This window comes from Dromaius novaehollandiae, chromosome 2, assembly GCF_036370855.1.
Source record: "Dromaius novaehollandiae isolate bDroNov1 chromosome 2, bDroNov1.hap1, whole genome shotgun sequence".
Taxonomy (NCBI): domain Eukaryota; kingdom Metazoa; phylum Chordata; class Aves; order Casuariiformes; family Dromaiidae; genus Dromaius; species Dromaius novaehollandiae.
The window spans coordinates 78,734,404-78,750,898 of NC_088099.1; positions in this window are offsets into that span (position 1 = coordinate 78,734,404).

Below are 16,495 nucleotides of genomic sequence, written 5' to 3' on the forward strand. Positions count from 1 at the left end.
CAAGCTGCGGCACTTGTGAAATATTTTTCTGAGCCAATTTTACTCATAGCTCCATCAGAAAACTGTCCATCTTTGTTGTATGGGAGAAAACACATTCCTTAGAACTGCCTGCTCCCTCTTTTCCCTGTGCAGAAATGGTCTGAGAGGACTATAACCATTTTCCTTGTACACTCCTGATAGATTTAAGGAGGAATTTCTAAGTTTTAGGTAGATTAGTGCTAAGAGTGGAAAGTTACTTATTTTCATATTCCTCACTCCCAGGGTAGTTCTGCACCTCACACACTGAAGGGTGTTTGTCCCTGTTGTACATTGCAAAAATCTCCATTTTCTTAAATGACTCATTAAAGTCGGCAGGAGAGCAGTACTTTTTAGTGACTGCTGACTGATCAGCCTATGTAAAATGAGTTGTTAGCTCCTAAGGTAACTTTCAAAGGACATAAAAAAAATCCATAAATAAAAGTCTTCTTTATGGGCTTAAAACTGAGAATTCCACAGGTGAAGGAACTGTAGTTACTCCATAAATATCAGTGACTGCTGCATTCATTTCTTTTCAGAATATGTATGGAGAGAAAATAAAACATTATGTTTTTTAAATTCAAATCAAATTTAATCTGTTATAGGGAAGTTACATGAAACAACTGAGCCAGTTTAATAACTGCAACTGCTGGAAGGAAGAGTCCTTGCTCCTGGCTCTGCTTCCAGCTGCGCAGTTCCACCTACTCTTTTCTACCAGCTTTAATTTGCTGGACCTTTCCATGATTGATTCAACTCATTAATGTAGCAGCAAACTGTCTGCACAGCTAGAGCTAGGGTAACAGAAGTACCATGAGCGCACAGCAAAAGCAAGACAGCCATTCACCAGTGGTAAGCCTTGAGATCTGCTCAGTTTGTCTCATGCGAGTTCAGTCCAAGGACTCTATTTTTCCTCTAGACCACTATGGCTGTGAAAAGGCATATGACAACATCTTTTTAGTAGTTGTCACACAAAATGTTTGGCCTGGATTAAGTTGCTAGGGACAAGGACTGCATGCTCAGTACACTACTTTGCAAACAAATGGATGGAGTAGCATATGGATAGATGTGGTTCTGCCACAGTTGCCATGCTGAGGTGAGAAAAGCCTCTTTTTGACTCATAATTCCTCACTAGGGTCCCTATGGAGTGATGTTCTGAGACAAAACACAGCCTTAATGTTATACTTTCTTTGATGATGCCGAGTTAATCTCCTGGCTTTACCAGCATAGTGGATAGTTACTAATATTAGTAGATAAGGAAAGAGAACCCACAATGTGGTCTAGATAGATCTGGGAATAGGGTATATTGAATCTTTTTCATTTACTTTTATATTTTTGAATAGGATGTACAAATTAATATTGTATAACTTTAATGTGGACAGTCTATAGCACATTCCTCATTTTATCAGTCTCTGAAATGCTGTGACATTAAAATTGTTATGAACAATAATTTATATAATTTTATATAATTTATCTTTTCCACTTAACTTATGTCAAAAGGTTTATGCATAAGAGGAAATACTTTCATCATATATGTTTGCATATTTTAACCTGCTTCTGTAAGGAGATATACCTGTAGGTGTAGGTAAGCCCCTCCCATTCAGATACATTTACATATAAAAAGAGACATCCCTCTTTCCTTAAAGCAGGAAAAAAACCACTGGTAAGAAAAAGAGTTGGATAATTCTTGGTTAGAATTCTTAGTTCCAGCACTGCATCAACAAACAAAAGTTTGGGACTTCACAGTTAAGGAACTTAGAGAAACAGAACAAGTGGACTTCAACCAAAGAAACAGTACATACTTCTAAATGTTGTCAAAACTAATTTTTAAAAGTGCAATGTTTTTTTAAAAAAAACCCTGGGCATCAAGATAACTGGAAGCACTATCAAGTCATATTGAGTAAAGGTTTATTATTAGGCAGAAAAGGTGTAACTGGGAAAGGAAGGTTAAAATCAAGGAAAAGACAAATCCGTAGTAGAATTGTTGACAACAAAGGCAGGGAGGTTGAAACTCCGTTAACCTATGATGTTGGCCTGACTGTTTTGCAGTCTGGGGGAACTAGCAGGAAGTGTCTCCTACTCAGTGCTGCAATTACAGCATTTGAAAGATTCCAAGACATGGCTAATTTTCTAGATAGAAGAAATAGAAATAATAGAAGTAGCACTAGCCATGGATTCAAGTTATCTGCTTTCAGTTGGCATGACATTCACGTACCCTATGTCATTTCTTTCTGGATCCTAGTGGCTCTTGGAGTTCATCTGGGTAAGTGAACTATTACATGTTTACTTTGTTATTTTAAATATGCATTCTTATGACACTGAAAGATTATTTGTAGTGTTTGAAACTGATTGTTTTCAATGACTTGTGGTATATCTATCATAATATCAATTATAACAAGTTTTAGAGTGGGAAAAATTGAGAAGATTTTTGTAACAAATCTCTCACAAGCATTTGCCCCTTTCTTTCAAATAGCAAACAGAGCTTGAATGCAGTAAATGTATTTGTTAGCCTGCAATTGGAGTAAGCTTATTATCCTTCCAGTGTAGGTTTCCAAGACTGTAGTACATACACTACTGACAATACGTGGATTTGTTGGAAGTGGTGTTTTGCTTTTGTTTTTGTTTTTCTTTAAACCACCTCTAGAACAAAACCTTTAGTTCCAGGCAGACAGCCATAGGCACCCAAAAAGTAGCAAAGAAGTGAAGAGCGCTAACTGCTCTCAGGTGATTAATACGTACCAGTCATGCCAGTCTCTCTCTCTTTTTTTTTTAATTTAGCAATGCCTGTGTGGTGGGTATGGATCTAACTTTCTGATGAGCTTGTCTTCAACTTAGAGTTAAGCAATATGAACTGTTGAGGAAAACTCAAATTCACTACAGTATGGACAAAACATCCTTCATAACAGCAGCAGTTTCACTTTCTTCCATTCTTTCCTCATTTCCCTGATGACAGCAGCAGCAGCAAGCTCAGTTCTCCACAGCTTTTATCATGACCTCACTTGCTCCCTCTCTCTTTTTCAGGAGCAGTGCTAGTCTCCTTCCACCCCTCCACTGCTGTGGAAGCAGCTTGGGAAACACCGGAGGGGACTTGATATTTACAGGAGATGACCAGCTTTTGTGTGGGAGAAGAGGAAGCCCAGCTGGTGAAGGGGTTGTGGTTCCCAGTAAGGATTCTGTGATGAGCATTCTGTGCCTGGGAGGGTGTCAGTACACAGGAAGTCTCAGGAGGAAGGTGGAGGTAGGGAGTGGAGCAGTTACATACCCGAAGATCAGAGGGTTGAGATGAGAGGTTAGAGAGAGGAGAAAATGGTCCCTACTTCCATGTGCCTGATCCTTGCTTCCCTTCCATTTTTCCCTTTCCCTCTTTTCTAGAGTCTTAAATTCTTTTTTGCTACTTGCAAGATAAGGAAAAAGTAAGTTATAGATAACAGAAAAGGATATGTAAAGGGTATAGGAAATGGAATGAAAGGACAACATTTATTTAAGCTATTCATACCCACTATGTAGTTAGACAAGATAGCTAAACCTAAGCAATAGGTGTTGGGTCACCAACATGGTCACCTCTCCTGTCTCTGCTATCCCATCCTCTCTCTTGCACTGACTGTAGCATTCATCTAACTCCTTGTGACACATCTGGCATTTTGTCAGAAAACTAACCTATAAAAAATGTGCAATGTTTCTGCCAGCATGGTAGGCTGATTTGGCTCACCAAGAGGTCAGATAAGCCCCAATGCTGACAATACGAATGAGCAGGGGTACACAAATGCGGGGGAGGTTAGAGACACTCCCCCTTTGAAGGAGAATGAGGAGTTAGATCTATTTATTTCATTCAAGTAAACCAAACCCAAAATTAAATTAGAAGAATCTCTTTCTGTTTTATCCAGATCACTTTCTGTCATTCCATGATAAAGTAACTTTCAGGGATACTGTCTTTGCTTTTCATCTCATGTTCCATGCATTAATATGTGAAGCCTTAATCAAGGAACACCTTGTTTTTTGGTGCAACATGGTAATCCTCATACTCAATTTCTTCTTTAAAATATTCCAGGAGTTCAAGATTCAATTTCCTGAAATGAAAACTTACTCATTTCCACACTTTTTCAGGACATAATAGTCTGTCTAAATAAAATGAGCACCATTTCACTTCCTTGAAAGTGCGGCTATCTCCTTGCTAGGGCTCTTGTACTTGAGTGGTGAGTGAACAACTCCTTTTCCCTGGGAGGGGTAAATTCTTCCCTCCTGCACCTTCCGGGTGACTTATTGTGGGTGTTTCACTGCCAAATGTGCTCTGCACTGAACCAGTCTGCCCAAAAACAAACCCAAGGGAAATATCTACACGTGACACATTTGTATAACCTGTTACTGTTTCTTGACTGAGACCAGATAGGATAATGCCAAACGTCTTTGGAGTGAATGAGTAGGACTGATTCCCCAACTTCTCTCAAGCATGTTGTAATAAAAGGAAAGTAACAAACTGTCTACCGCACAAAAATGGGCTGTAATGTGGGCTGTTTTGATTCATTTCTTCAAATACCATTCTGAGATACAAGCTTTCCTGAGGAATTTTCGTTGTGAATGTGGCAATCGGTTTGCCAATGAACAGTAAATAAGCCTGATGAGCTGACCATGTTCAGTCACATGCCATTTTGGAGACTGAAAAGTGTGCCTTTTAATGTTAAGGACACTGCACTTTATTACAGAAGAATGAGGAAAATTAAATTATTGTTACTATAACCTTGGAAAATGTCTTTGAAATTGAGTTTAAAATTTATCCTAATGTTGCTGTTGAAATAAAATATTTTTTTAAATTTTTCAAAATTCAGTGTGTGACTCTAAGATACTGAATAGTTTGTTCTGATCACTGTTAAAATCTCAACTAGCTTTGCTGCGGTATGGGATCACTAGCTGAAGTTTACTGTATCTCTTTTTAATTAATCCAGTTTTGTTCTAAGGTTAACACAGATTTCTCATTAATATCAGGGTTTTTCTCTGAAATGCACAGAAACTACCTTATTTTTAATCATGATTTTACGGAAAGGTAAGCAATTAGAACTCTGCTTGTGTTCAGTTTATCTAGATAACAGTTATTAAAATTATTGACAAAATACAGTGACATACAAATATATCATTTTGCTATCAGTAGTTTCTCTATCCATCACTTTGGAATTCCATCACTAACCATTTAATCTGTGCTTCAAGAAGTGTCATCACTACTATGTTTTTCTGTCCATGACATTTGATTCATTTCATTGACTTTGGTCCATCTGAGGAAGATGATGACAACAAAGGAAATGTAACTATTCAGAAAGAGGCAGCAAGGACACTGACACTAAATGTCTTTCGGAAGAATAATCTGTTCCAAAAAGCCAGAGCCCTTGAAATAGCCAGCCACTGAAATTCAGCATCTCCTCCAGTTGATGATCATAAAGCTCCTGCTCCTACCTCTCCATCCTCCATGTCACATATACTGTCCCCAAGTATTTAAATTGTATAGAAAATTAAGAAATACACATCCTTGTTATGTTCATTCTTATGGGAAAATTTACTTTGCTATCCATCAAACTGCTAACCATTTTTGATAATAGTCTTATTGACTTACAGAATATAAAACTAAGAATATGCATAAGCCTTGGGAATATTCATATACCTATAGTGTTTTTAATTTTTTAAATTTTCCCACAAGTCCCCACAATTGATATATTTGGATTCAGCTTTTGAAGTAAATTTTTAATCAACTTACAACAATACTGACTTAAAACAGAATTTAGATATAATCTAAATTTAGAAAATAAAGCCAGTTTAGACAAGTGTTCAGACTGTAGAAGCAGACATTTATCCATCTAGGGAATTTCATTGTCCAAGAGGTAGGTACTAACATAGTTAAGCTAGCTCACAGATTTTTGGGGGTTACTGTGTTGTACTTCAGTACCAAAGTTCTACCCAAGCCCCAGGATATATGTCAAAAATTGCCTCTCTGGAGCTCACCTTAGGTGAGCGCTCAAGCACTAAGTGTACTTGGCAAGTGAGCAATTCAGTGTTATTGTCAGAAAGAGAATCAGCAACCCTGTTAGCAGTTTTTTACTTTCTAGGCATATTATTCTTTGTATATGTATGTCTATCAACTGAAACATACATCCTTTAATATTTTCTCACAGTAATTTCCTTTATCTCTTAATTAAAAAAACCCAAACAGTTAAACTGTAAGTTAAAAAAAAAGTCTCTTCTAAGCTGGCTTTTCAAAGCATTTATGTGAAATGAGCTTGTGAATCGCAGGTTCTACAAGTGGCTGAGCTCATCAGATGTTTTCTTCCCCCTGAAAGGAGCATGTCTTACAGGTTTTTTTCTCCTGCCCTGCTCTTCCCTTTGCTCCCTTGTTCCTGGTCACACACTACTGTCTTTCTGCAGGTCTGGTGCTTGTCAGACCCCCCAATAAGCTGTTTTAACTCACTAGCAAGGCAGAAAACTATCTGACTTTACTTTCTTGCCAAGCTGGGTTTCTGCTGTTCTCGTGAACTAACAGTGCTCATGGAAAGGTCCAAAAACCCAACACAGGCAGCTGAAGACATGGGTCAGGCTGGAGACAGGAAAAGGAAGGGGACCCAGGTGGAAGGGAGCATCAACTTACCTTAGCTTATGCTGAGGCATCTTGAAGTTGGATCTTCAAACCTAAACTCCCTTTGTGGTCCATGAAGAGAAACAGACATAGCCACATGGTAATTCATCTCATAGGACAGGTATCTAAGACAAGTTGTAGGAATCACCTTTTTAATCACTATTTCTCTTTGTGGATTGTAAAGGGAGCTGTGGATGAATAGAGTACTCACATTACCTAAGAGATGAATCTTATTTTCCTGGCTTCCAGCAAATCTTAGAGTAGTATTTGAGATCTCATTTTCCTTCACAATATAGTTCAGGGCAGGCTAACAGTACACACATATTCAGTTATCACAGTTTAGGTGGTGAGTGGTCACCGGCTAAGATCTGGTATCTCAGCTGCTTGAGGTCACTGGTCCATGTCATCAGCTTCTGCTCATGTTGTAGCCCATGTTGGCAGGAAGAACAAATTCTGAAATTGGCTGCTGTAAATTCCTTGTTCACTATCGTTGCCCCTGGGAACAAGTTTCAACAGAATGGGCTGTGCCACAAAGCTGAACTATGTTATGTTAAAGGGCATGATGTTGTTCAGAAGAGTTGTCATAAGTGGAAGAACAGATATGATATGCAGCTCAGAAGCAGTCAGCACAGTGGCATGTTGCAGAGTATGGGCGTGAAAATTATTACAATTGCTTTATGTCTCAGAAGCAAGCTTTAACCATATTTCTGAAGCAGAGCTGAACAAAATTTGTTTTTATTTATACTTCCTTACCTGTAATCTATCTATAGATCAATCTAAGCTAACAGCCATGGGTAACATTCTTGTAACAGTTTTTCTATGTGATAGAATAGAGAGCATGTCTCTCCAGAAGGAATATTGTACTCCAGATCCCTTGTAAGCAGTATAATTTAATTTTTGTATTTTAATAATTTTTCCAATAGATGGCAGTATCTGCTTATTAGCTGTTAAAATTACTGTTGGTAATACAATATACAAACACAAAGCAATAAGGACCAAATATGTTCCTATACTTCCTGTACTTCACACATCTTGACAAATAATTTGATATATACCTGTTTTCCTCTAAGATGATGAGCAGTTTTAAATGTGACTTACTGAATTTCATTCTCAACTGTTTTAAACTGACAAAACACTTTTTCCTGCAGCAGATTTTCATGTGTTTTTTTCACTTATTTTCACCATTAAAGGTTTTAATTGAAGTTGCTTCTTATAATGTTTTAAATAATTTATCTCACTATTTAGGGGACTCGTATTTGAACATGAAATGCTTTATGCATATTTTCCTTTTGAGACAGTTGGTTAATTCGTAATTATGTGTTAGCTTTGACTAGTGTAAAGCTAAAAAAACTCTAATGGGGTTATCTAGGGTGTTAAATATATCTCAGAACATGCTTCTGGAAGTGCTCCATGTGTCAGATCCCTTAACTCTCTGATATTAAATGATTAAGGATCTTCCAGACTCTACAACAGAGAATTTGTAGCAATGAGTACAAGAAGAGTAGAGACTAAGTCTTCTTCATTTATTACTAAACATGACAAGCCCAGATGAGGTGGTTATCTTCATCTTTGGGTATCTAAATCCTTTCTGTAAATGTGGCCTCTAAACTGAGAAATGAACTCAGATAATATTTTTGCATTCAGTTCATCTTACTTAAAAGATGAAGGTTAGAGGCTACCCTGTAAAGATTTATTCATGGCTTCATGGATATTAACTATGTTAACAATCTTTGTTTTGCTTTCATCTTCCTTTTTACATTAGCACATCTCTCTACAGATCCTGAGATCAAATTATGCATTTCTGGGCAAGAGAGGATAACAATGCTAGTAAAAGACCTTGATAGGTTTCCAAATTTTCACTTGAATTTTTACTTAGATACTAGCTTGATTCTAAGGACATTAAGAATTGTCTACATTTGAAATTTGTTGTGGGTTACCTTGAGCTGGTTCATCTTACAGTATCTCACATCCAAACTAGAATGTTTTATTGTTAATTTTCTGGCACTAAATTGTGATTTTATGGTTGGGATTTCTCTTACGCGATGTTACAAGTTCACCTGCTTCAAAACAAACAAGGGCATTTCTGCATCACAAAAACATGTCACGTCACAAATCTGTCAAATCTTGCCCCTGTTTTCCTACCCTGTTCTACTGCTTCCAGGCTTTCTGTTCACCTGTGTTTCCTCTTCTGCCCTGGAGTCATGGTAGACAGATGGTCATTGTGCTGCTTAAATGCTGGTCTGAAGCCTTTTCCAAGGTCATATCAAATTCATACGGAATTCACACATCTGAGCTGTGCTCTGCTTTATCTGCCACACATGATGTTTTCTGGGGTCATGTACTCAGATGGTGGAAATTAAGCCTTTTTTTCACCATGACAATCTTCATTAATTTAGTACAGTTATATAAACAAAAGTCATTATCATTATGTAGACAAAGGAATACATGGTATGGTTTCCTGTGTTGCAATAATGAAAATGAGCTCTGATTGTGCTAAATAGCTTAATACCCCTGAAAGGATGATATCCGGGTGACTTTTAAGGAATCAAGTACGAAGAAAAGAGGCTGAGTAAGTGATATCTTAGAGGAATGAAAAAGCACACATAACTCACTTCTTCTTTGATACACTGTCATTACGTAGCTTTATGATATTCACAGGAGCAGCCAGTTTGACAGTGGTCACTCACTTCTCCAGGTTGGCAGGGCAACCACTTGTTACTGCGATAAGTGTTGATATCACACCTGGGAAGAGGCAATGTGCATGAGGAAGACAGCTTCTGGTTACTTTTTGCCTTACAGTTCTAGCGTCTTGAAGAAGAAAGGGAGTGGGAGAAAGGATACTGAATGATCATGCAAAGACAAACAGACTTCTTGAAATGCGTGGCAAATTAGTCTTCTGAATGCACGTAGTGTTATGAGTGCTTAGTCCAAGACTTTTATAGAACAGTACTAATTTTGTGATATTGCTATGTGTTGAATAAGGAAGAGTTGGCTTTTTCTTTTCATCGTTTTGGGTCATGGACTCTCCTTTTACGTCATCATTGTGACATATTCACAATCCCCAAAATAACATGGAAACTTGCACCTTATTACAAGAACTGTATTACAAACTGTGCAAGAATATGAAGTAAAAATAACACTAAATGTGATAACACATATCAAGTATGATTAAACTGTGATACTAATAAACTGATCTAAGGAATTTGTATCATTCGTATCATTCCACAGGCACCTCCTTAGTGACTTCCCAAGCTTGCTTTTCTCCAACTTACATGTGCAAGATTCTCTCTCACTTGCTCTCCCGAGTTTCTGCAAAATACATCAAGTAGCAATCAAAAGGAAGATGTTTTTCCTCTGGAGCCTCTGCCTTTCTTTCAGTCTTTCAAACGTTTCATTGTATTATATCTAGGTCTTTTCTAGAACTTTTCATTACTACAGATGAACTTTCCATATACAGACCAAATACTGAATATCATGGAGAAGCCTTCTCCTCTTCTTGTGAGACTTGGGGAATAAAATAAATATATTAATTAATAAAGAGCACATGCCAGCTATATTAAGCCATTTGTAACAATTGATACAACATGTTTATCTAAGGGCTCTCATACTATTACAGGGTGGAGGCACATGTTTCCATTATGACAGCCCTGATGGGTGAGCTGTTCATGCCAGATTGGTTAGTAATTGCCAAGGTGTCAAAATAACCCATGTCCTCAACATGCAAATCCTAGATTTTATGTTCACATAGCAGTGTAGAGGGACTAAACCTTTTAATATACTTCCATATGAACCACATATCTAATTTGTGTTGCAGCACTGTGAAAACATCAGGCTTACAATTTAAAAAAATGGACCTCTTTCTCACCAATAAAATAAAATGTTATTTTATTCAAAAGAAAAAAGTTGAAACAGTTGAATGATTCACTTAAAATCAAAGAGCAACTAAGGACTTGTGTTTTATCAACAAGCTAGCACTTTTTTTTCTTTTTTAAATTATAAGCCTGACATTTTCACAATGGCACAACATTAATTAGATATGTGATTCATCTGCATATTGAGACAAACACCTTTCAAGTTTTGTTTAATTATAAGTAGGACTGTAATTCCAAAACGTACATGAGCTTAACAAGACTGACCAGACATGATGTCAAGTGTCTTGATATCATGTCTGGCATGGCATGGTCTGGCATGGTTTTATTTTTCAGAAGAACTTTTGAGGTTTTGACCTTTATTTGTCTATCCTTCAACAAGAGGCAAGGCCTTTGGGACATTTCTCTGTGTTAAATATGCTTTTATGCTCTGCTTTTAGAAAGCTAATTGGAACTTCTTGATTTGGTCTGCTCTGAGCAGAAGAGCAGGCCCAGGTCCTTTAATTCTCTCCTGACAGAAACTTGGGAGCCTAATAGAAACATTTCACCTACAATGAAACCTGATGGTCACAGCTTTGGAAATTTGTCAGTTAGATGTAATTTGAGGGCATGAGGATGGGGGGAGGGAGGGAACTAGTAAGTTTAGTGCAAGTTTTAATCTTTGCTAAATAAGGTTCTTCCTTATTACACTGACTCCTCACAGGATCATGTATTTCAGGAAGTTCTCATTCCCATAAAGGAAAAAGTCCTCCTGAAATACACAAATTAGATGTGGTTACAAAAAAGAAAATGCATAAATACAAGTGACAGGAAACTACTATTGTGCAAACACTGTTATATAGTCTGTAGAAACTAAGAGGTAGGAAATACTTAATTACTTGCAGGTGCACATATAGACACAGATACGTTCCCTTGTATTAGAGTTTAAATGTCTGTAGTAATCTTGCATTTTTGGCTCAGTTTAATTCAGTTACAAGTTTTGAATACCCCACCTAACTTGCGGGAAATCCTTTTTCTGTGTTTACAGATTTTTTTTTTTTTTTGGCAAACAGAGAACAATGGTGGCGCTTTTTTAATGCTTTTTATCTTTTGGAATTCTTAGATGTCTCAAAGCTCTGCTGTCTCCATGTCTTCTAAGAGAAAGTTTAGCTTTCCCAGGTTGTGTGTACTGTAAAAGAATAACTCTGCTTTGATACTTACAGCCTGGTTTCCAAGGCATCTAGTTTTGTGACTCTGGCTGAAGTGCTGCATCTTTTTAGAAAACGTAAAACTGATTCCCCTTTTTAGACACAGCTTTCCAGCTGATATAATTTGCCAAATCCCCTTAACTAATTTACCCTAGGCTCACAGAAATGAAAGAGGGATGTAGCTTCAACCCTTGCATCTGATGACACTGCATCCCACCATTGGACCTGCATTAAATTATGTTGTAGGCACATGCTTCCACGCTGACAGCAGATATCTGCCAGCAGACAGCCAGACCCTAGGCACCCCCCTTGAGTTCTGGTCTGAGGTTTCCTTTTTATCTTCTTCCCTGCTACAGCCTTCCCTCCAATAAATACCTTAGTAGTTTCAGAAGCAATGATCAGGGCAGGGCTGGGCTGGTCTCAGCTCAGTTTTCTGAGGTGGTCAGTGAGTTTATGCAATCCACTTTATCATGTTGTATCTTGATTTTCAAATGATAATGGTTAAGACCTCTTTCCAGACCTAAGCAACAGTATTGTTCAGTTTCTCTATTTAATATAAATCCAGGGTCTAAATATCCTCATCATAACTGACAACCTCAGACATTCTTTATCCCAGAGATTATGTAGTTTATCTTAGATAAAATACAGACTTAGATAGAGACAGAAACATATCACTCAGGTACCTAGATTGTTTATAGATCACATATATCAATTTTCATTCTCATTTTTATTTGAGTTGTAAATTTCAGTGTATTATAATATGAGTGACTAAAAGGTGATGATTTGATGTGTCTGGATGATTGGGGGAATGGTTGTATTCAGAAGGGCTTAACACTGATAAAAGAACATTAACAAGTTATGATGTAAGTTTGCAAGAAATAATTTGTTCAGTTTTTCAAAACTAATTTGTTGCAAATAGCCGTATGTATAATGCCAAACCTAGGTTATGATGCAAAACTTAAGATCTTTTCATTCAGGTGCTGATGAATAGTAACATGCAGTTTGTCTAGGAAAGTGAAAAGTGACCTCTAGTCTGTTGAATAAAGGCTTCCTAAACCATTAATTCCTCACTGGAAGACAAATCAGCTACTTCTAAGCAAAATCCACAGAAATAGCTGGGCACTAATCTGTAAAGGTGTCCCGTGGCTTTTGCTCATAGTTCAGTTTAATTATGAGGGGACAGCATCCTTCTGAGAAAAAAAAATGTTATTTAGAATATATAAATATACATATTATTCTATAAAATAATATGTTATTTTTAACACACTAGGAAATAAAATAATTTAGTTAATGCTGCTAGTGGGTTTCTTAACCCTGATGTGCTATGTACTTGAGTTTTCTCTGTATTTGTAAGGCAGTGGCTTGGGAACTCTTCTTCATTGATATTTTCCCATCTAGTATGATATTATGGGGGTTTAAGTAAGTTTTTGTGAATTGATTTCGAGTCTGGTCCACTATTTCTGTCAGGTTATTTGTCCTTATTCCTAGTATTTCAAAAGTGTTGCTCAATACCACAGTATCCCCAAAATCTAGGTCCTGTATGGTTCTGCTTATACTTACTCTGTTGGTGGGGTTTTTTTGTTTGTTTGTTCAGTTCTTCATTACCAAATCTGTGGAAATGCCAAGCAGTAGTGAAGAGATGTAATTTTGTTTCAACCTAGTGATTCCATATTGAGTTGTTCTGTTTTCTGAAGGTTAAATCCCTATAAATCACTTTCACACATCTGAACATGATGATGTTGATGCTAAACTGGCATTCCACAGCACTGAAACACACTCCACACTACAAATCTCAAACATCAGGTGCTGGCCAGTCTCTGCATACCTCTTTGAACGTTCTTCGTGTGAATACCTACTAGTATGCAGTATTTTTAATATACAGTATACAGAATAACAGTATCTCTAGGTCTACTTTCAACCTTCTGTAAGCTTTGCATGCAGCACATGAGGATTTTGTATCACATAGCACAAGGCTTTTTCTCCAACAGGGATTATCAGGACTTCCCTCCAATTGCACTCAGCAAGATGTGCTTTCTTGGTTATTCTGTCAAAAATTCCACATTGCTTTCAGTGAGCGGTGAGTCCCTTTCTCAGATGTTACCCAAGAGTTCAGTTAGGTTGTCAATTTATTTGGAGGGGCGGCTGCTCTGAAAAACACTGCTCTGACTTGAGCGTCTTGTTTTGCTTCTCTGTTTTTCAGTTTCTTGGTTATGGTCTGTCTTTCTTGTATTTTTATTGGACCAATGGTTCATATGTTTTGCCAAAATCAAGTGATGTCCCGAGTCAGCAGAATGTGAGGAGAATCCCTCTGAAATGCTGCGCCCATCCGTTTCTTTACCCCATCTCAATTACGAGTGAGTTGATATACTCTGAATATTTGGATATTCCCAGCACCCGTGCAACCTGATCTCTTTCTTTCATCTAAGGGCTCCCTTGGCTCCTTCAAGACTATTTTAACAGTTTTGGTTATACTGCTTAAAACAGCAAGCAGAGATGAACTTGCAACCTGATGCCTTCCATGGCATGTGTAATAAATAGATCATTAGTTTACATAGATTCCTCCAGATGATGGTGGAATGCAATACAATGAAATCCTGCTTTGACTGAAAAGCAGATTCCTCTGTCCAAAGCCTGCAGCTTTGGATATGTCTGCATGACGGAGTGCAGGTTTACATAGCAAAGCTGGAGGTAGTTCTGAGCAAGCTGGTGTGTCTGCAGAGTGCAGCTCAGCGCCATACAGAGACACTAGCTTTGATTCCCAAAGCAATATAATCACATTAGCTCAGGCTCTGCTCTCCATGATATATCCTGTCTCCCAATAAGACTAATTGCCCAGCACAGAGCTCTACACTGAGGTGGCCACCCTGCTGAAACCTTAGCTAATTTGTTTTGAATTAGCTCAAGTATCTTGATAAGGCTGTGCCCTGTGGCCTACAGGTGCTCAATATTGCAATGCTAACTTACTATTTCATCTTGTTTTGTTGAGCGTGCATTGAAGAGGGATGTGGGATAAAGAAAGAGAAAAATTTCCAAACTAATCAAGGTCTGCTTGTAATTTCAGACTTGAATTCAAATGTTTCCAGGGATGCATGTGAAAAGAAATGTGCTGCTTCATTTCAGTAATTATTCAGTAATCATTCTTTTCCTGCACAAGCAACATTGACCCAGCTATCACAGCCCTTCAAAGGGTGAAGTCCACCTTATCCTTATTAAGGGTCACACAACCCCAGAATCACAGAATGGTTGAGTTTGGAAGGGTCCTCTGTAGATCATCTAGTCTAACCTCCCTGATCAAGCAGGGTCACCTAGAACATGTTGCACAGGACCCTGTCCACATGGTTTTTGAATATCCCCAAGGATGAAGACTCCACAGCCTCTCTGGACAACCTGCTCCAGTGCTCTGTCACCCTCACAGGAAAAAAGTTCATGTTCAGATGGAACTTCCTGTGTTTCAGTTTGTGTCTGTTGCCTGTCGTCCTGTCACTGGGCACCACTGAAAAGAGTCTGGCCCCATCCTCTTTACATCCTTCCTTCAGATATTTATACACATTGATAAGATCCCCTCTCAGCCTTCTTTTCTCCAAGATGAACAGGCCCAGCTCTCTCAGCCTTTCCTCATATGAGAGATGCTCCAGTCTCTTCATCGTCTTAGTAGCCCTTTGCTGGACTTGCTCCAGTAGCTCCTCAACATTCAGCACAGGTCTCTTCATCCTGAAAACTTATTAGGGTAGTTGTGCTAGACTCAGACATGTAGTGCTTAAGAGATATCAAAGGTTGACCTCAAGTCCTTACAGATACTTAAGCTTTAGAGAGTCATTTGATGAAGGTAACTAGGGCATTTTAGCTCCTTTGATTCTTTGTGAAAATTTTCTTACCAATGTGTGAGGAGATACCGACTGAATTTTTCTCTAAATGTCCTGTTTTATGTGTGTTTATTTAAAAAGCCAGTAGAGACAATGGGTGCTTTGATGATTATGTTTAACTGCGTTTCTCTGCATTGAATATTTATTTTGATACCGATCCTCCATTTACAATAGAACCTCTTTCCCTCTCATTTCCCCATCTAAGCACTTTATAATGAGTACAAAAAAAATTGCAAGTTTTCTTCCCATTTTTTAGGAAAAAATTACCCATTCGGTACTGATTTACCTAAAATACATTATAAAATAAACTGCCAAGCATTGACTTGCATACTATGATTATTTGTTGTAAAAGAAAACTAAATAAAGTTTCTGTAATTCAGGCCAAGTCTATGCAAGCTTTTATATTGAAAAATTGATGTAGGTAGGATATAATAATATGATCAATATGTAATATAATCAATAACAACACAGTTCCTCGCTGCAGTAGCAAGATTTTCCTAAAATAGTAGGTTTACTAAAAATAAACTTTCCTAGGGAGTTGGGGGGGGGGGTGTCATACTGTGGCTAAGACAAATGAACAGCTTGCTCCTCTTTCTCCCTGCTCCCTGCTGTGTAATTACCTCTCCCCGCTTTGTCATTGCTCCTTTGATTACATCGTAAGCTGACTCAATTCACCAGCCAAGCATTTTTTAAATTGAATGAGCTCACAGTGTAAGCAGACAAGTGCCAGGGTTAACACAAGGTAGAAACAGTGTTTGATTAGGAAAGGAAGGTGGAGAACAGATGGAAAGAGGAAGTGGGACCTCTCCTTATAAGTGATGAAAAATTATTAATTTGGCTCAAACTGTAATATAAAACTACATTTAATTATACAGGTAGACTGAAAGTACAGTGACTATTCTGCAGAGACAAGGATTATATCAATAAAGAATATCTAACATTTCTCATTTC